The sequence below is a fragment of the Equus przewalskii genome, chromosome 11, assembly GCF_037783145.1.
Source record: "Equus przewalskii isolate Varuska chromosome 11, EquPr2, whole genome shotgun sequence".
In the NCBI taxonomy this organism is placed as follows: domain Eukaryota; kingdom Metazoa; phylum Chordata; class Mammalia; order Perissodactyla; family Equidae; genus Equus; species Equus przewalskii.
The window spans coordinates 570,072-590,920 of record NC_091841.1 but is presented as its reverse complement, the minus strand read 5'-3'; the positions used below and the strand labels follow the sequence as shown (position 1 = coordinate 590,920).

Below are 20,849 nucleotides of genomic sequence, written 5' to 3'. Positions count from 1 at the left end.
GACTGCGCAGCTTTCTTCTTGGTGATTTTGGGTTGTTCTCAGAGATGTGTGAATTTGTGCATGGGTTCTTTAAGAACAGGGTTTTTTTTGCTTTTTCTGATAGCTTTTCTGGGGGTATTCCCCACTGAAGTCAATAGCCATCAAAGCCAGAGAGTAGGACACTCGTCTCTGTTGTGCTGAGTCTGAAGGATGCTTATAGCAGTAATGTGCCCCCACTAAGGTCCCCACTTTTCCAGGGAGGGTTGCGTACCTTAGGGTGGCTCCCGTCTGTCTGGCTGTGAAGTTCCGTGGCTCGCAAAGGTGGCTTTTTTCTCACCAGGAGGAATTTCTGCCTCTTCCACCTCAGTCAGGACTGTCCCTTGTTGTGGGGGTTCTTTTTATCCAGTTTTCAGTTTTCTCTCCAGGGTAATTTTTACAAGAATAGTTGTAACCTGGTTGTGTTTGTGGGAGGAGATGAGTTCAGAGTCTGCCTATGCCACCGTCTTGATGAGATGTCCCTGCATCTTTTAAAAATTAAGAACATTTTCCTACCTACCCAATGTAACACTACCACATCTAGTTAGATTAATAATTCCTTAACATCATCTTTCATCCAGCACATATTCAAATTTTTCTAATTGTTCCAAAATTTTGTTCACACCTAGTTTGCTTAAATCAGGAGTCAATCCAGAACCACACATTGTGATTGGTTTTTCTGTTCTTTATGTCTGTTTTAATCTAGGATGGTTCCTTTATTCTTAACACTGATTTGTTGAAGAGAATAAGCCAGTGGTGTTTTAGCATGTTCCACTTTATGGATTTGTCTCATTGTTTCCCCATGATGTCCTCCCATGAGTTTCCTGGAAAGGTGTGGTTAGAGTCCATTAAGTAAGATAAAACTTAATATTGGATTATGGTGGACATAGTCTGATTCCAACATTTGTACTGTTATATTATTTTCATCTTGCCACTAGAAAGTAATCTGTATGATGTTCTTTATAACCAGAAACATGTTAAGTTCTTCATCAGTTATTCACGTTTCTTATACAAACTGATAATCTTTAAGTTTCTAATTTAATTAGAAGTTCTTTATTATCGTTTTCTAATTATATAATTGCTTTTACATTTAATTACTAACATTCTTTTGAAGAGTTTTCTCTAATGAAGTGGGACTATTTAGTTTATTAGAAAGCAGGTTAAATGCTTAATTTTTCTCCTTTAGTTATCCAATTTTAAGTAAGGAGATGAATTAATAATATGTGTTTCAAATGGTGACAAATGAATTTTTCCTGAATTTTTCTTTTTTGGATATCATTTTGGAATTCACAGACTTTCATAAATTCAGTGTGTTTCAGTAAACTACAAGTAACAGAATGTGTTGTCCTAGAAGCTACGTGAAGAAAGTTTGTCAGGGAAAAAGAATTGATCGACTGTGTCAGTATAGCAGCTAATTCAAGTAGGATGAAGATTGAGAATTGACCATTGGATTTAGCAATGTGGAGGTTATTGGTGACCTTGACCACAACAGTTTTGAAGGAGTTCTGGGGGCAAGTACCTGACGGAGTGGGTTTAAGAAAGATTGGGAGGAGAGGAATTAGAGAGCAAGTCTTTGAAGGGATTTTCCTGCAAAATGAAGCAAGAAAAAGGAGACGGAGACAGTAGTTGTTAGGACAGTGAGTCAAGAGAAATGTTTCTTTGTTTTGTACAGATAGCTTTTAGTAAGTAGCCAGAACTCATTGTGGGGGACAAAAAGCTCAATCTCTGTATCTTGTTTTGTTGGTACATTCTGCCTTGTGAAGGACAAGAGCCCATAAGAATTTCCTTTTTAAATTACTTTGTCAGCAGTCTCATTAGGCTGACTCCCCTATAGACTCTGCTTCTGTCCACCTTATTTTCTTCCTTTTTCTTTTTTTTGGGCGGGAGGGAAGATTAGCTCTGAGCTAACATCTGCCACCAGTCCTCTTTTGCTGAAGAAGACCTGCCCTGAGCTAACAGCCATGCCCATCTTCCTCTACTTTATATGTGGGACAACTGCCACAGCAATGCTGGACAAGCGGTGCCATGTCCGCACTTGGGATCTGAACTGGTGAACCCCGGGCCGCCGAAGCGGAACATGGAAACTTAACTGCTCCCCACCAGGCCGGCCCCGCTGCCTTATTTTCTTCATCCTCTCTGCCACTCCATTAGCAACCACTTCCCCTTCTTTTATAGCCTAGCCAAAGCATATTTCTTCCAGACCCTTTTTTTCTGACATATAACATTTGTTAGTTTTAGGTGTACAACATAATGATTTGATATATGTATATATTGTAAAATGATCACCACGATAAGTCTAGTTATTCATCAGCACACATAAGTTACAATTCTTTTCTTGTGATGAGAACTTTTAAGATCTACTCTCTTAGTGTCTTTCAAATATACAATACAGTTATGTTACCTATAGTCATCATGGTATACATTACATCTCCAGAATTTATTTATCTTCTAACTGGAATGATACAGTAGCAAGTAAAATGTAAGAGATAAAAGGGAGAGGTTCTGGAGTAAGCTAGGCGAAGGAGTTTGAATGTCATGCCTACAGAGGAGGGACTGGCCTGAGGTAGAACCATAAATAATTCAACAGACGAAGAGTAGAGGGTGTGAGTGCAGATGCAGGGACATGCTGGTGTGAGAAGAGTCTTTGGAAGCTCCCTTGTGATCGCCTCCATTTTCTCCTAGGAATCAAGATCACCAGCTGAGAAGAAGTTTGGGAGTGAGGACTTGGGAGTTTGAGGAGAGAGGAGAAGGTATGAAAAGACAATATGGAGGGGTGTGTGGGTGAGTTGACTAGAGACAGATAATAAGATTGCCTGGCAATCTGTAGGGTCCCGCTGAGGTTTCTGGTTATGGATTTAAAAGGGCCAGTCAGGGGCTGGCCGGTGGCTGAGTGGTTAAGTTCATGCGCTCCACTTTGGCAGCCCAGGCTTTTGTCGGTTCAGATCCTGGGCGCAGCCATGGCACCGCTCATCAAGCCATGCTGAGGCGACATCCCACATGCACAACTGGAAGGACCCACAACTAAAAATACACAACTATGTACCAGAGGGCTTTGGGGAGAAAAAGGAAAAATAAAATCTTTAAAATGGACCGGTGAGCTTGGTTGTGTGCATAGGACTCCAGTGTATGGATGTACCATCCTTTGCTCCACTCATCCCCTGTTGATAGACAGGTAGGTTGTTCCAATCTTTTGCTACTAGAAATAATGCCCCAATGATTAACAATGTGCATATATAGTTTCTATTTGTGGAGGTGTCTTCAGCATAGATTCTAAGAAGTGGGATAGTTGAGCCAAAGGGTAAAGACATTTGTCATTTTGACAGACATTAGATATTTATGATTTTGTTAGCTTATCCCGTTTTCCACTCTCATCCCCAATGTCACAGCGCTCATTTCCCCCGCAGTCCTGCTGCACAGAATATGTTGTCAAACTTTTGGATTTTTGCCGATCTGAGAAGTGAGAAGTGTTACCACAGTAAAGTTTTGTTTTGCATTTCTTTTATTATAAGTGAAGTTGAGAAAATTTTAATACATTAAAGACCATTTGTATTGTCCTATGAGGTCTCTATTCCTGGCATTTGCCCATTATGCTATTGGTTGTTAGTTCCTTTCCTCTCAGTTTCTAGGTGCTCTTTATACAGAAGGGAGATTAGCCGTCTATGATATAAGTTGCACATATTTGCCCTCTGCCAGATGTTCTTACCTGATACCTTACCAAATTGACCAAGCCATAAATAATCTCCACCTCTAAACTCCTTATAGCATCCTCAGGGACTGCCTTGTGTGATATTTGCATTTATATTTTATCTCTTCTACCAGATTATATCTACTCTCTGATAGAGTACTTTTGAGTGAATTAAAAAGCAGTCAAAATTTTGTTTTAACTATCACTTGAAATGTGTAAATCATCAACTAGAGTTTTGGAATTTGTCCTGTGTTACAATTGTTATTTAACATTTTTAGAATTTATTTAGTTCATTCCTTTCATTAACTCCCAACATGATTTTAGAGTTGAAAATAATTCTGATACCAAAATTGTACAAGGTTGGCACTTCATAACAAATCCTAAGGCCAATTTTACTTATGAACAAAATTGTAAGAATCCAAAATCAAAATTGGCAAATCAAAAACAGCACCAAGCTTAAAAGAAAATGTAAAATACAGGATAGTTAGATGTATCCATAAATATTGATTAACATTAGGATATCTATTAATGAATATATTGTCATATTAACAATTTTAAAAAAATCATTATCATCTGGTATTTGTTAAAAATTATTTGATAATTCCACACTCATTTATGGTTTAAGAAAAGGAGAATCTCTAACAAACTAGGAATAGAAGGAAAATTCTCTACTTGATAAGGAATATTTCCCAGAAATCTACAACAAATCGTTTTCAATTACAGTAATGGCCTTCATTTCTGCTGCTTCACAGTGCACTGGATGTCCTAGCTGATGCCAAATGCAGGATAAATGTTGGAAAGCAAGACAAATCTGTCAATATTTTCAAAACAATATGATTTTATACCTAAAAAATATAAGTAAATCAACTGACAAACCGTTAGTTACAGTAATACAGTACAGTAAGGTGGCCACGTGGAAGAACAGCTTTCAAAAATGAATAATTCCCTGTGCTCCACCCGTGCTGCATTAGAAAATGTCATAAATGCAAAGACACGCTCATAATGACGATAAAAACATCGAGCATCCAGAAACAGCTCTTGTCCTGTTCGCCTGTGACCTCCCAGTTGCCAAACACAGTGGTCAGTCTTTAGTCCTCTTCATTGTGTTTGATCCACCAGCAATATTTGATTAAGCCAACCCCTCCCTTCTGAAACATTTTCATCACTTGGCGTCCAGAATACAGGTTTCTTGATTTTGCCACTCCCTCGTTGGACACAATTATGTAAATATATGTATCAGTGCACATCATTCATAAAGACAAATATAGTACTCTTTTTTATGTATTTTTATTTATTTTTTAATTTTTTTTGAGGAAGATTAGCCCTGAGCTAACATTTGCCACCAATCTTCCTCTTTTTGCTGAGGAAGACTGGTCCTGAGCTAACATCTGTGTCCATCTTCCTCTACTTTATATGTGGGATGCCTACCACAGCATGGCTTGACAAGTGGTGCCATGTCTGCACCTGGGATCTGGACTGGCAAACCCCGGCCCGCTGAAGTGGAACGTGCGAACTTAACTGCTGCGCCACCAGACTGGCCCCGACAGATATAGTGCTATTAACACGCATATTGTAATATTTTATTACGATGAATTTTACCACTTGCAATGTTTCCCTGAATCCCCCAGGTGGCAGACAAATACAGTTTCTGCTTGATGCTTAAACTTGGTAAGAACATTACTTACTTTTGCAAATCAATTAGAAATATTAATCAGAATTCTTGAGTACAGTCCAGCATACTTACAACATGATTAAGGAACTGAGTTTTTATAACTTACCTGAGACTTTTACTAGAAACATAGATGGTGATTGTTAAATTGCTGAGCAATCATTGTAATTGGGCGCTCTGGTAACTATAGATTCCACCTGATCCATCATCCTAAACACAGAAATGTATCTGCTGGCTATGAAAGCTAATATTGATCTTTCATTTGGGATCTGAAAAAATCAATTAAGCATCACAATATTAAAGCAAAAGCTCTCTTTAACCGACTGATTTGATATTTTTAAATTCTTAGGAGATTTCTACAGTTATTTTTAATTTTAAACTCGTGTCAGTTAAAATTGGTCAAAAAGGTTGGGTGTATGTCGTACTTGATGTAATGTCCCCACGTGCTCTAAATACATTAAGCTTACCCCACCTCCTCACCCTCACAGCTGCATTTTCCTGATGTTTCAGTCTGCTTTTTATATTTCGATCTATTTTACAATAAGGTTAACAGGAACATGACTACAGCTATGTAGACGGATGGGAAAATATTTGAAAAGCTCTCATGAGAAGACACAAATATATCTGGGGTTTTATTTTTTAAAGTCTGTAGAACATTTCCAAGTAATGAATTCTCCCCCGTACATGATGAGGCTGGAATGACTGTTGACTCATCTTGAATTAGAACGTTAATTAAACACATCTTTTACACATTTCCTAAATTTAATCTGACTGTGCTGCTTGAGTTTAAAATGATTTGAAAGGTAAACAAACTGGAGATAATCAGTTTAAAAAACCATCTGGGCATTGTTAAATTATATTCATTGTTCTAAGTATTTTTCAAACTTTCGTAGTCAAAGCCCTAGAACAACAACATTGGCGAAAACTGAGTAAGAAAAAAAAAAGCCAATTATAATCTCACCACTTTGAAGAACAGTTTTTATTTCACATAGTCCTTTTTTGTATTCAGTATATGGGTACATTTTTTCCATTGTAGTAAACTTTGGGTATATACAACTTTGATTTTTATAGAAGGCTCTTTTTTGTTTTTAAAAATGTGGGGCCTATACTAACTGGTATGACACAGAGTTTACACTGCCTCCTACTGCCTCTTAAGAGAAGTTAAGTGCTTTTGTCAGGGATGGGCACCTGAGTCAGAATCTACTCACTAGATAGAGTCCACACTGATGAAGTAAGCCATCCAGTCATGGGTGCCCTACCTGAAAGGGTGAAGCTGAAGGAAGAGAGACACCAGGAGAGAGTGAGAAGGAAAGACCACGTGGACACTGGTGTAACCAGTCCTAGAATTATCTTGGTTATGAAATGGCTTAACAACTTTAAACCACGCACGTCCTTACAATTAACCCCCTTTTTCCTTAAGACTGAATGAACTTCTGTTCTTTGCAACCTAAAGTCTGACACATCACATTTTGATAAATTATCAATTCACATCCTCTTTCCCCTTCTTTTTCTGTGTTCCCGCACCTTTTATGTGAGCTTGGTCACCAAATGATTCATTTGAAATAGAAATAATTTTTAAAGACAGATTCACCAACTCTGAAAACAACTTGATGTTGCGTAAAAATAATGAATATTTTAAAACTTAGCTTTCCCAGTTTCGTTATTATCCTTTATCCGGGAAATTGTATAAAAGATGTATTCATTTTCTAGGAGAAAAATCTACAATCTCCATAAATTTACATTATCTAAAATGCCATGTCTGTTTTCAGGACATGATTTTGGCCCACAAAAGACTCTCAGTCAAGTATGTATGCCTCATACTCTTTGGTGTAATAATATCCTGCACAATAGTACAATACTACCACTATACTCTGTGACTTTCATCCAAAGCCTCTCATAAATTCCTCCTATGAGGCAGTGAGTACTTAGGCTCTACGATGGTCATTTCATTGTTTACTGGTGATAGTACACAGAGGATGGAATGTGCTATCCCGGGCACAAAGAGTTCTGCTGGGAGTGTAGAGAGAATAAAATGTCTTCATACTTCAGTGACTGTACAGAAAACTCTTGTGCAAAAGAGAGAAAGCAAAGCTCCAAAAAGTATGTATTTATTATCTTTGTGCTGGTTAGCTGGAACTCTTTGTCGATGAGGTCATAGTTTTCATCCCAGTTTGGCTCATTTATCTCTGCTAGCTTCCTTAATCATAGCGTGCACCACCAGCCCCAGCCAATTGCCTGACAAATGTCTCTTCTGGGTCCAAAGGGAGCCTGAAAAGAGAAGAAAATAGGCGTCAGTCCAGTGGCGCAGCAGTTAGGTTCGCGTGCTCCTCTTTGGCGGCCCCGGGGTTCACCAGTTTGGATCCCAGGCCCGGGCCTATGCACCACCTGTCAAGCCGTGCTGTGGCAGGAGTCCCACATAGAAAATAGAGGAAGATGGGCACAAATGTTGCTCAGGGCTAATCTTCCTCAAAAAAAAAACAAAACAAAAGAGAATAAAATAATCTGCAAATCTACCACTATACTTGGAAAAATAATTTAAAACGCCCATTTAATCGACAGTGGATTAATAAAGTTATCATTTTTGTCTAGACACTAGTTGGTAGTCATATAGAAAGGCACTACCTATAGATACACAGATGGACAATTCCTAAATGATGCTAGATGAACAATTAATTGATCCATGTTAATGGTGATGAGATTTCCCAGATGTGTTTCACTGTGTCAATCAATGTATAAATAAAGCTTTTTTTTTTTTAATTTTATGACTGGAAATTTGTACCTTTTGACTACTCTCACCCACCCCCATCCCCCACCTCTGGCAACTGCCACTCAGTTCTATGAATTCTTTTTTTTAGATTCCACATATAAATGAGATCGTACAATATTTGTCTCTCTCTGACTTGTTTCATTTAGCATAATGCCCTCAAGGTCCATCCATGTTGGCCCAAATGGCAGGATTTCCTTTGTTTTTTATGGGCTGAATTATATTCCATTTTGTATGTGTATCTTCTTTATCTATTCATCCATCAATAGCCATGTCTTGGCTATTGTAAATAATGCTTCAGTGAACATGGGAATACAGATATATTTTTGAGTTAGTGTTTTCGTTTCCTTCAAATAAATACCAGAAGGGGAATGCTGGATCATGTGGTAGTTCTATTTTTAATTTTTTTCAGGAAACTCCATACTGTTTTCCATAGTAGCTGCACCAATTTACATTCTCACCAACAGTACACAAAGGTTCCCTTTTCTCCACATCCTTGCCAACGCTTATTATTTCTTGTCTTTTTGGTAATAGCCATTCTAACAGGTGTGAGGTGATAGCTCATTGTGGTTTTGATTTGCATTTCCCTGATGATTAGTGATGTTGAGCATCTTTCATTACCTGTTGGTTATCTGTATATCTTTGGAGAAATGTCTATTCAGGTTCTCTGCCCACTTTTTGATCAGATTGTTTGGGGTTATTTTGCTATTGAGTTGTTTGAGTTCTTTATGTATTTTGGATATTAACCCCTTATCAGATATACAATTTGCAAATATCTTCTCCCATTCCATAGGTTGGGATGGTTTCCTTTGCTGTGCAGAAGTTTTTTAGTTTGATATAGTCCCATTTGTTTATTTTTGCTTTTGTTGCTGATAGAGCCTTATTAAAATGAAGGAAACAAAGGGTTTTAAAAGATTAAAAATCTGAGCACTCTAGTTTTTCACATCAAAATCATTTATTTGAAGCACATCAAACCAAACAATGGCAGAGAGAAAATAATGATGGCTTTGGCTACCTTGGTCACATAATTGGTAAAATAATTTGGTACCATCTGTGTATCAGAAAGGACGTGACATATCCTTTATACCTATCTTTGACCTACAGCCATGTGAAAATTGGTTGATGATGATTGCTATGGTATTATTCAACAACCATCCAAAATATGGGGGTTTTAGCGAAATACATCATCATGTAATTAATTTTCTCCTAAAGTCAAATCCTCAAAAGAAATCCACTGTGGAGACCAAATTAAAAAATGCAGTTTTTATGAATGACAAAACAAACAAACCTAACCAGTTCCAGCAGAAGTTTCTCATTTTTGGATCAAATTTTTGTGTAAGTGTATATTGACATGCAAGAAGTTAGGTACAATGTGTCACTGTATGAGTCTCACCTATAAAATAATTTGCCTTGACATGTTGGGAATCTAAGTCTTGTGATGGGTGAAAAGTGTGAGAATAGTTTCTTCTGTCCTGTTACTCCTACTTGCATCAGAGACCATCACTACGGCTCTTTTTAGAAAGGCTCTTTTTTGGTTGCTTCTTCCTCTGGCATCATGGAAATTCCATATGCCCAGTCTTTCATTATGTCTGAGGATATCAGAATTGTTTAAAAGTCTCATATTTAAATAATTAATCCACAAGCCTTTATTGAGGTCCTATTCTTTACTTTGAATCTTCTGTACACTGTTATTCACAAATAAGCAGAATACAGTCTCTGCCTTCCAGAAACTCAGTGTGGATTTAAATGCCTAATTACTAAATTCCCTTAAAAAGTATAAATAAATTCTAGGCTTCACTTTAATAAAGGCCTTTTTTTTTAAAGATTTTATTTTTCTTCTTTCTCTCCAAAGCCTCTTGGTACATAGTTGTGCATTTTTAGTTGTGGGTCCTTCTAGTTGTGGCATGTAGGATGCCACCTCAGCTTGATGAGCAGTGCCATGTCCGTGCCCAGGATTTGAACTGGAGAAACCCTGGGCCCCCAAAGCAGAGCACGCGAACTTAACCACTCGGCCACGGGCTGGCCTATAATAAAGATCTTTAAACATTAGAATGCAGCTGTGAAAACGATGGCAGGAAGCTCGTTGACAATGTTAGACTTATTAAATATGAATCTGTCAATTGTCCCCAAATTGATCTGTATTTCAAAACAATTACAATGGAAATATAAGCAGGATTTTTTTGAGTATGTTGATGAGCTGATTCTAAAATTTATAAGGAAAAAGAAGAACAAAGTCATAGGTCTTACATTACCTGATTTGAAGACCTATCAAGACAGTCTGGTATTGACAAAAGCACAGATACGTAGATGAACGGAACAAAAGAGAATGTGTAGAAATAGACCCATACAAGTACAGTCAACTGATTTTTGACCACATGTAAAGGTAATCCAGCGGAGAAAGGATAGCCTTTCAGCATCTGGTATTAGAACAATTGGACATCCATATGCTAAAAACTAAATCTCAACCTATACCTCACACCTTATACAAAATTAATTCAACACAGATCATAAACCTAAGTAAAACTATAAAGCTTTTAGAAAAAAGCAAAGGAGAAAAAATTTTTTTACCTTGGATTAGGCAAAGAGTTCTTAGATGTGATGCCAAAAACATTTAATCCATAAAAAAATTGATAAATTGGACTTCATCAAAATTTAAAGATTTTCATTCTTTTGAAACTTTTGAAAACAGTTGACAATGTCTTATAAAGTTAAGCACTTACTTAACCTATGACCCAGCAGTCCTACTCATAAATATTTTCCCCAAGATAAATAAAAATTGTTTTCACACAAAAACCATATACAAATATTTATGGCAGACTTATTCATAATCTCTAAAGGCTGGAAACAAACCAAATGTCCATCAACTGGTGTTGAGTAAATGAACTGTGGTAGATCTGCATAAAGAAATACTATTCAGCAATTAAAAGGAACAACTATTGATATACGGAATAGTATGGATGATCTCAAATGCATTATGCTTAGTGAAAGAAGTCAGACTCAAAAGACTACTTACTAGTTGATTCCGTGTACGCGACATTCTGGAAAAGGGACACTATAGGAATGGAGAACAGATCAGTGGTCGCCAGTTAATTTCCCCAGGCAGTTAGGACAGTTCTAAACTTGCATGATCTTCCTTCTTTGTCTCTCTTGCTGAATACTCCTTATCTCCCAAATTTAGAACACCCCAGGACTCAGTTCTCGGACATTTTCTATCTCAGTCCTTTCCTTGGTGATCAAATTCAGTTCCATGGCTTCAAATACCAGCTATATACTAACTCCCAAATTTATTTCTTCAGCCAATACCTCTATTCTGCTCTCCAGGCTTATTAAACCAATTGCCTATATGACATTTCCACTTGGGAATTTAATAGTATCTCAAACTTAATGGCTCCAAAACCAAGCTTCTGAGCTTGTTCTCCAAGCGTGCTCTTCTCTCAGGCTTCACCATCTCAGAAAATGGTTAACTACATCTTTCCGCTTGCTTAGCCCAAAAACAATGCAGTCATCCTTGACCTCTCCCTTTTACATCTCTCTTTACTAGCAATTCTACTAAGTTCTTTCTTCAAAAAAGAACTCCCAAATCTGATCACGTCTCTTCACCCTGCTGCCCCAGCCCTGCTCTGAGCTACAGCCGTCTCACCTGGGCTTTGTGATTGCCTTCTGACTGGCCTCCCTGCTTCTGCCTTTGATCCCCATGTCAGCACTACAAGAAACAGATGCTAAGACAGGAGCAAATGTACAAGAAATTTGTTATGGAAACCCGTGTGGGAGAAAAAGAGAAGGGAATTAGGAGAGGCCAGGAGAGCTGTCAGACTGTGATTCAAGTTTGACCCCAAAAGGAGAGAAGGAAGGTTGAGTGGAACAGACCCAGGCTGCTATGCAATTAAGAAAAGTCCCTGAACCAAAGTCATCTGTCGAAAGAGTCCTGTGATTCCTGGGGAGGGCCTGCTTTGGTATCTCTGTGCTCAGTCAGGGACTGAGAGCAGCCAGTGTGAAGCAGGGCCTCAAAATGCCACAGCTGGGACCCTCAACCAATTCTACTTTCTGCCGTAAGCCACTCAGAGAGCTTTCTAGTCGCTACCATATCCCCTTCCATCTACTTTCTAGACAGTTTTCAGAGTGATCCCGCTAAAATGTAACCAGAGCTTGTTACCTTATTGCTCAAAGCCCTGCAGTCATCCCATTTGATTCAGAATTAAACCAAACTCCAACTATGGGCTGTCCCACTGCAATAAAGAGGCGCGATCAATAGGTTCTCAACCCCTGGAGTGAAACATTAGTGGCAGATGTGGGGTAGTCTGCCCTGGTAGTCTGCTCTGACCAGATTTATTATCAGTTGAAAGGTCAGAAGATGTTGACTTCTTAGAAAAAGAACAATTTGACTTCTCTGGAATCTTGTTACATGTTAGACCACTTTCTCAGAGTGTTGGTCATAGGACACAGAGCAGATTGTGTTAACACATAACACATTTACTTTTCGTGTGAGAGAATGAGGATAGTATGCATGTCCTGAAGAAGTATCCAAAGATTCGTCTCCAGCCAGGGCCTCTTAAGGTTGTAAGCAGACTGAAATTTTCCTCCTAGTAGACAGATTTGACTGTTTGCTATTCATCACTCCTAGAGGCTGTAGATAACTCTTTCTGGAATTAATATTCAAAGAAAGTAAAAGGAACAAGGGCTACTTGGAGAAATGGTTGATTCCAAGGCTGGGGCAGGGGAAGACAGGGTGAGTTCAGAACATCTTATTGTATCAGAAAGTAAGGCAGTGTGAAAAATTCATGGGGACACAGGAGCCAGCTTGAAGGGGTCTCACTGGTCAAATATTGGGCAATTTGAGCATCAAAATAAATAATAACGGGAATGGATTATAACTCATTGGTTAACAAAAAAGAACCTATGAGTCCATGTTATTATAGAGAAATATATCACCATTTTATAGCCCCATTGTAATAATTGATTCATACAAGAATCATCAATAAATACTGAAACTATTAGGTGAAAGACTATTGGGGAAGAAGAGAAGCACACAGTCTCAAGGTATCCCTCTACAGAATACTCCTTAATTACAAAGGGAAAAGTTATCTTCACATTAGAGAAATTCAAGAGGAACGCAGCAGAATGAACAAAGTTAACACCAAGAATGAAGCAAGATGTCAAGATCCCCTCAGGTTTGATGATCACTAGAAGCACTCACAAAACTCAAAAAAGCTGTTGTTCTTGCAGTTACAGTTTGTTATAGCAAAAGGAATGGATTAGGAGCCACCCCCACGGCCGAGTGGTTAAGTTCACGTGCTCTGCTTCTGTGGCCCAGGGTTTCACCAGTTCAGATCCTGTGGCTTAGGCCACGCTGAGGCGATGTCCCACATAGCACAACCAGAAGGACCTGCAACTGGAATATACAACTATGTAGTGCGGGGCTTTGGGGAGAAGAAGAAGAAAAAAGAAAAGAAAAGATTGGCAACAGATGTTAGCTCAGGTGCCAATCTTAAAAAAAAGAAAAAGGATACGGATGGATTAAAATCAGCAGTGTGAGAAGGAGCATAGGGCAAAGCCGAGGAGAAACCAGGAGTGAGCTTCCCAGCGTCCTCCTAGTAGAGTCACATGGACAGCGCTTAATTCTCCCAGTAACTGCCTGGGACAATACGTGTGAAGTGTTGCCAACTGAGGCAGCTGACCCAAGCCTTGGTGTCCAGGGTTTTACTGGGGGTCTGTCACATTGGGTTACATGCCTATATAACTGACCCTAGATACCCAGTCTCCAGACCTCCAGAGGTCACACTGGTACGGCATAGCCCAGGGCCTCAGGGTTGTAAAAACAAGTGTTGACCATAAAGTGAATTGGTAGCGTAAATTACCTGGTCAAACTGATGATGCAAGGCCCAAGGTTTGCAAAACACCTCTACTGGCAGGATATTCCAAGGGCTCAGATGTTCTCTCAAGAGCAGGTCAGACGGTCCAGTCTTTTCTTTGGAATGTGCAGAGTTTGAGCAGCCAAGCCTGCAGAGTATATATATATACCCTTTATAGCGTATCCCTGAGAGAAAAGGACACAAATGAACACTGTAGTATCCTGCCAAGTGTTTAACCTAGATGTGCTCACGAGAAAACCATCAGAGATGTCCAAATTGATTGACATTTGGCAAAATAATTGTCCTGATTCAAAAAATGTCAATGTGGGGCCAGCCCCATGGCCGAGTGGTTAAGTTTGTGTGCTCCACTTCAGCGGCCCAGAGTTTTGCCGGTTTGGATCCTGGGTGCGGACATCGCACTACTCATCAGGCCATGCTGAGTCGGCGTCCCACATGCCACAACTAGAAGGACTCACAGCTGAAATATACAACTACATACTGGGGGCATTTGGGGATAAAAAGCAGAAAAAAAAGAAGATTGGCAACAGTTGTTAGCTCAGGTGCCAATCTTTATTAAAAATAAAATGTCAGTGTTATGAAAGACAAAAAAAAAAAAAGAGTGAGAACTGTTGTAGATTAAAGGAATCCAAAGAGACATCACAACTAGACACGATGTGTGATCTTCGTCGGATGTCCTTTATCAAAACCAAACAGAATACAACAGGTAAAAAAGACGTTGTTGGGGCAATTGGGGATATTTGAATATGGACTATATAGTAGATAGTAATATAGCATCCATGTTAAATTTCCTGAATATGACAAAGACTCCTTCCTTTGAACTTGAGTCAGGCTCCTCTGAGCCTCTGACTTTGCCCCTGACCTTGGCCTCTGTCTCTGGCCCGTTTAGTACAGTTTTAGCAAGAATCCTGCTAGGTCAGCTTATGGAGAATCTCCCACCCATGGGATCTGGCCACTCTTGATATCTGATCAAATTCCTCATCCCTCACCCTCCATATCTTATCACCCTGGCCTGCCTTCAGCAAGAATCCCGGTAAGTTGGTGTAGCCAGAATCTCCTTATCCCTGGTGCTTCCTCTGAGTGATTTTCCATCCCGTGACCCCCACCCTGCTCCTTGGCTGTAAAGCCCACATGTCTTTGTTGGAGTTGGAGTTGAGCTCAGTCTCTCTCCTCTGCTGCAAAACCCGATTGTAGTAGTTTTCCTGAATAAAGTCTGCCTTAGTGTCTTTGACACGTGTCATGAATATTTTTTTCTTTAACAAGTGTAATAATTACGTTAAGACTGTGCAGGAGAATATCCTTGTTATGGGAAGATACAGGCTGAAATATTTAGGAGTAAAGTGTCATGATGTCTGCCACTAACCTGTAAATAATTGAGCAAAATAATTATATATGTATATGTGTGCATCTATACATGTATATATGTGTATACATAGGGAAGAGAGGGAGAGAAAAAGCATATGTGGCAAATGTTAACAATTAAATGAATCTAGATGAGTATTCAATTTACAGTTCTTACAAGTGTTTTGGTTTTTAAGTATAACAAAATAAAAAGTTGGAAAAATAATTCTATAAACCTTTGGTGGGGGGAGAAAAAAGTGTTAAAGAATTTTGCGAGAAAGGCAGCTATAGGTCAGCTATTGATCTTTATTTACTTATTTATATTATGGTAAAAAACACATCATTAAATTTACCATCTTAACCATTTTTTTCTTCAGGACGATTACCCTGAGCTGACATTCACCACCAATCCAATCCTCTTTTTTTTGCTGAGGAAGATTGGCCCTGAGCTAACATCTGTGCCCATCTTCCTCTATTTTATATGTGGGACGCCTGTCACAGCATGGCTTGATGAGCGGTGTGTAGGTCCACACCCGGGATCCGAACCAGTGAACCCCAGGCTGCCAAAGCAGAACATGCAAACTTAAACCACTGCGCCACAGGGCTGGGCCCCTGTCTTAACCATTTTTAAGTGTGCAATTCAGTAGCGTTAAGTATTATTCACAGTGTTGTGCAACATATCTCTTCACAACATATCTCTTCTAAAACTTTTTCATCTTGCAAAATGAGGTAACTTGAGTACCTCATTTACTTGGAATCATACAGTATTCATGCTTTTGTGACTGGCTTATTTCACTTAGCATAATGTCCTTGAAGTTCATCCGTGTTGTAGCACGTAACAGGATTTCCTTCTTTGAAGCTACATAATATTCCATTGTATGCATATACCACATTTTCTTTATCCATTCATTCATAGCTGGACCTTTGGGTTGCTTTTACCTCTTGGACACTGTGAATAATGCTGCAACAAAAATGGATGTGCAAATATCTTTTTGAGATACTGCTTTGAATTCTTTTGGATATTTGCCCAGAAGTGGAATTGCTGAATTATAGGTAATTCATATTCATAAATCTATTTTTAATTTTTTGAGAAACCTCCATAGTGTTTTCCATAATGGCTCCCGCATTTTACATTCCCATCAATAGTAAATAAGGGTTCCAATTTCTCCATATCCTTGCCAATACTGGCAAGGATATTTTTTATTTTTTGTTTTATTTATATATGTTTATTTTATATATGTATTATATATTTATTTGTATATGTTTTATTTTTTGGTTTTTTGATAGTGGCCATCCCAATAGGTGCGAGGTGATATCTCATTGTGGTTTTGAAGTACACGTCTCTTGTGATTGGTAGTGTTAAGTATCTTTTCATATGCTTGTTGGCCATTTGTATATCTTCTCTGGAGAAATGTCTGTTCAAGTCCTTTGCCCGTTTTTTTAATTGGCTTATCTGGTTTTATTATTGTTAAGTTGTAAGGGTTCTTTATATATTTTGGATATTAACCTCTTATCAGATATATGATTTGCAAATATTTTCTCCCTTTCTATAAGCTGATTTTTCACTCTGTTGATTGTTCCCTTTGATACACGAAGTTATAAAGTTTGATGTAGTCCCATTTGTCTATTTTTGCTTTTGTTACCCATGCTTTTGGCGTCATATCCAAGAAATCATTGCCAAACCTAGTGTCCTGAAGATTTTCCTCTATGGTTTCTTCTAGGGGTTTTATAGTTTTAGATCTTACATTTAGGTCTTTAATCCATTTTGAATTTATTTTATTTATTTATTTTTTTGAGGAAGATTAGCCCTACGCTAACATCCGCCACCAATCCTCCTCTTTTTGCTGAGGAAGATTATCCCTGAGCTAACATCTGTGCCCATCTTCCTCTATTTTATGTGTGGGACGCCTGCCACACCATGGTTTGATAAGCAGTGTGTGGGTCCCTGCCTGGGATCCAAACCAGCAAACCCCAGGCTGCTGAAGTAGAGCGCATGAACTTGCTACAACACCAGGCCAGCCCCATTGAGTTAACTTTTGTATATGGTATAAGGTAAGGGTCCAAACTGATTATTTTGCATGTGGATATCAAGATAGCTATTGGTTTTTAAACTTCTTTTTGCTGCGTGTCTAGCAAAGATCTTATTATAATATTGTAATATGTTGAGTACTAAGGGCATGATAATGGTCGTTTCTTCTTTGATTTTCAATTTAACTTGATAGGAAAACTTATTTCAGTTCAATTATATAAAAGGTATGTCTGAATTTTCTCTATAGATATATTTAAATACATAAGCAACAAGTACATTCTTATACTGCTTATAGATGTGCAAAAGGAAAAAAACCTGAGCAACTCTAATGGTACTCGGTAAGCACTAATATAGAAAATTCAGTTGAGTAGAAAAAGCAATAACAATAGGAAGAAAATAATTATTAATTAATTTGCTTTCCAAAACTTATACTATAGTAAGAGGGATCTTGCTGAGACAAGCAACATTGAAAACAAACTCATACGCCACACATTGTGCTAGGTATTTCTCTGAAAACAAATAGAGGAATGTCTTAGGTACTATGATAGTGAAAGACAGGACAAGAGGCATCTGGATCACTGTGATTAGCGCCCTGTTGGGTTAAGAACATCGTGTCCTCCACACGCACGGTCACAGATCCGCCGGGGAGCCGGGGAGGCGGGGTCAGGCCGCACCTGTCGGAGCCTCAGTAAGCCCAGGCCCCGTTACGGCTTCCAGTTGGAGCTGGCAGTTGTAGGGATTAAATTATTTAAAGGCTCCAGCTGGCTAATGTAGGCAAGCAGTAGCTTAGAAAACACTTAATCTATTTTTTAAAATCTGTTCCTAAGTTTGTTTTGCTTAGGCTGTGAGACTACAGGCACCATCCACCTGCCACATTCTGGAGTCTTTTTGTCCAAGAGGGTAAATTTATCCAAGAAAAAGAGATCTTTAAGGAATATCTATATTTTAATACACTACACTTACTTTGAGCATAACTTATTTGTAATAAGTATTTTACTAAGCAACTAAAAAGGTAGTATTTACATTTATTTTCAAAAGGGAATTACCAAATTATTTATTTATTTCAACAGTTATCCCTTAAAGTTTTATTTTTAATTCTAGTTAGAGGAGTTTTTGGTAACAAAAAATATGTGGACCCTTTCGACAGGAATATTTTTAAAAGGTAGCTCCATGTGTATTCAGTAGTTTGGTAACCCACTATAATACATTTAATTTCTTTTTAGAAAACTAGTATTACTTAACAAACTGTACTGTGCCTTGAGGTGACCTAACAAAGAGTTGGATACAACCTTCTGGATAACTCTGAAGCAGAGGATTTATTAGGCAAATCTACTTATATGTAATAAACCATTACTTAGAAGCCCAGCATGGCTTCGTGAGTGGTGTGCAGGTCCCCACCCAGGACCTGATCCTGTGAACCCCGGGCTGCCAAAGACTAATGACAATCCATCACCACACACGTACCTAATCACCCCTTTCACCCTCCCCCTCCCCCCTTCCCCTCTGTTTACCACCAATCCAATCTTTGTCTCTGTGTGATTGTTGTTGTTTTTATCTTCTACTTAGGAGTGAGATCATATGGTATTTGACTTTCTCCCTCTGACTTATTTCACTTAGCATAATGCCCTTAGGGTCCATCTATGTTGTCACAAATGTCCGGATTTCATCATTTCTTATGGCTAAGTAGTATTCCATTGTATACATATACCACATCTTCTTTATCCATTTGTCAATTGATGGGCACCTAGGTTGCTTCCAAGTCTTGGCTATTGTGGATAAGGCTGTGATGAACATAGGGGTGCGTGTATCTTTGTGCAGTTGTGTTTTCATGCTTTTTGGATTTAAGAAAGCACTCTGGGGGGCCGGTGCGGTGGCACAGTGGTTAAGTTTGCGTGGTCCACTTGGGCAGCCTGGGGTTCACTGGTTCGGATCCCGGGTGTGGACCAACACACCGCTGTTGTGTGACAGGTGTCCCACACATATAAAATAAAGGAAGATGGGCACTGATGTTAGCTCAGGGCCAATCTTCTTCAGCAAAAAGAGGAGGATTGGTGGCAGATGTTAGCTCAGGGCTAATCTTCCTCAAAAAAAGAAAGAAAGAAAGAAAGCACTCCGTAAGTCTTGCTCCTGGCAGTGATGTCACAGACTTGTGGTCAATGTGCCGGGGACAGCGTGGGGTAGTGACTATCATCGTGAACCCTGGAGCCAGGCTTCCTGCCTTCAAATCCTTGCTCTGCCACTTTCTAGCTATGTGACTTGGCCAAGTTACTTAGCTTCTCTGGGCCTCAGTTTCTTCATCTGTAAACTGGGTATAAAGACAATACTTACTTCCTAGGTTGTTATCAGGATTAAGTGAGTTATCATTAGTAATGAACTTAGAACAGTGTCCAACACATAATAAGCACAGAACTGTTAAAAAGACAAAAAGTGATTTCAAAATAAATAACTGATCTCCTTTGACTCTCCTAGGTAGTATTAAAATATTATAACTTGAAACAGGTGGAAAATGTTTCTATGTGGCTCAGCCGAGTTCCAGAATGAATTTAATTTAATTGTAATTGCTTTACTTAATATTGAATGCTTTCAGTTTCAGCTTTCAATTTCTAATAACCCTTATCTAGTAGATGGTTAAGTGTGATGTGAATTACTCTGAAGCTTAGCAAGGAGGGTCTTTTTTTTTTAACAAAGTTCCTCTAAAATGGAAATATTATTTCACATAAAATTAAGAGATACTTATAAAGTGTGTTTATTTAAGTAGAGTAGAAGCATTCAAGTGTTTTTTTTAATTTTGTTCACATTTTTCTTTACAGATTAAGACATCACTATATTGACAACACCCTAAAACGGAACAGTTAAAATAAGCCACTGTACATCCTTAAAATGGCCTACGATGCAGCTGTTTAAAAGAATGCGGTAAATTTATGTGCACTAATATGGAACAGCCACCCAGCTGTGTTATGATAAAAAAGGAAAGTGTGGAGCAGTGCAAGGAGCATCCATGTATAGGCTTTGGTAACAATCTGTCCAGTGGGTCACACTCGAGAACAGGTCAGTAAAAAACAAGAAGGAAACAAGTCTTTGCCTTCCCTATTCCCTTCAACCTTGGAGGAAATCTTGTGCAAGAGCATAACTTTTTTGGTCACTCAAAGAAAATTAAGTCCTCTCAACACTGTTATTTCCAATAATAGTTTCATTTTTGTAATTAAATTGGCCAGTCCAATGAAATAACTGAAACTCCAAACCCCTGTGTCACCAGAGCTGCTCCTTCTGGCTCAGTTCTGGGTTCAGCATGAGGAAGGGATGGGCCGACACTTCCCCATGACGCAGCCTTGGTCTCCTGCCTCACCCTCCTCCTCTGAGCTCCCCTGGCTCCTCCACGGTTGACAGAAGAGGGAGAAGTAAGAGGTAGCAAAGGTCATACCTGACTGACGAACAGGTGATTCTAGTTCTGGGGGCCTTCTAGGAGCTGCAGTTCTCGT

At 38.8% G+C, this 20,849-nt stretch overlaps 1 long non-coding RNA gene across 2 annotated transcripts in view; it reads left to right on the top strand.

Moving 5' to 3' along the window:
- The window catches only part of LOC103543325 (uncharacterized), a 68,117-nt gene that overhangs the window by 11,377 nt on the left and 35,891 nt on the right, over positions 1 to 20,849 (top strand). For both annotated transcript variants that reach the window (XR_011524041.1, XR_011524040.1), the window contains 2 exons: positions 2,698 to 2,765; positions 20,181 to 20,418. This is a non-coding gene — a long non-coding RNA (uncharacterized lncRNA). The remainder of the gene's footprint in view (positions 1 to 2,697; positions 2,766 to 20,180; positions 20,419 to 20,849) is intronic.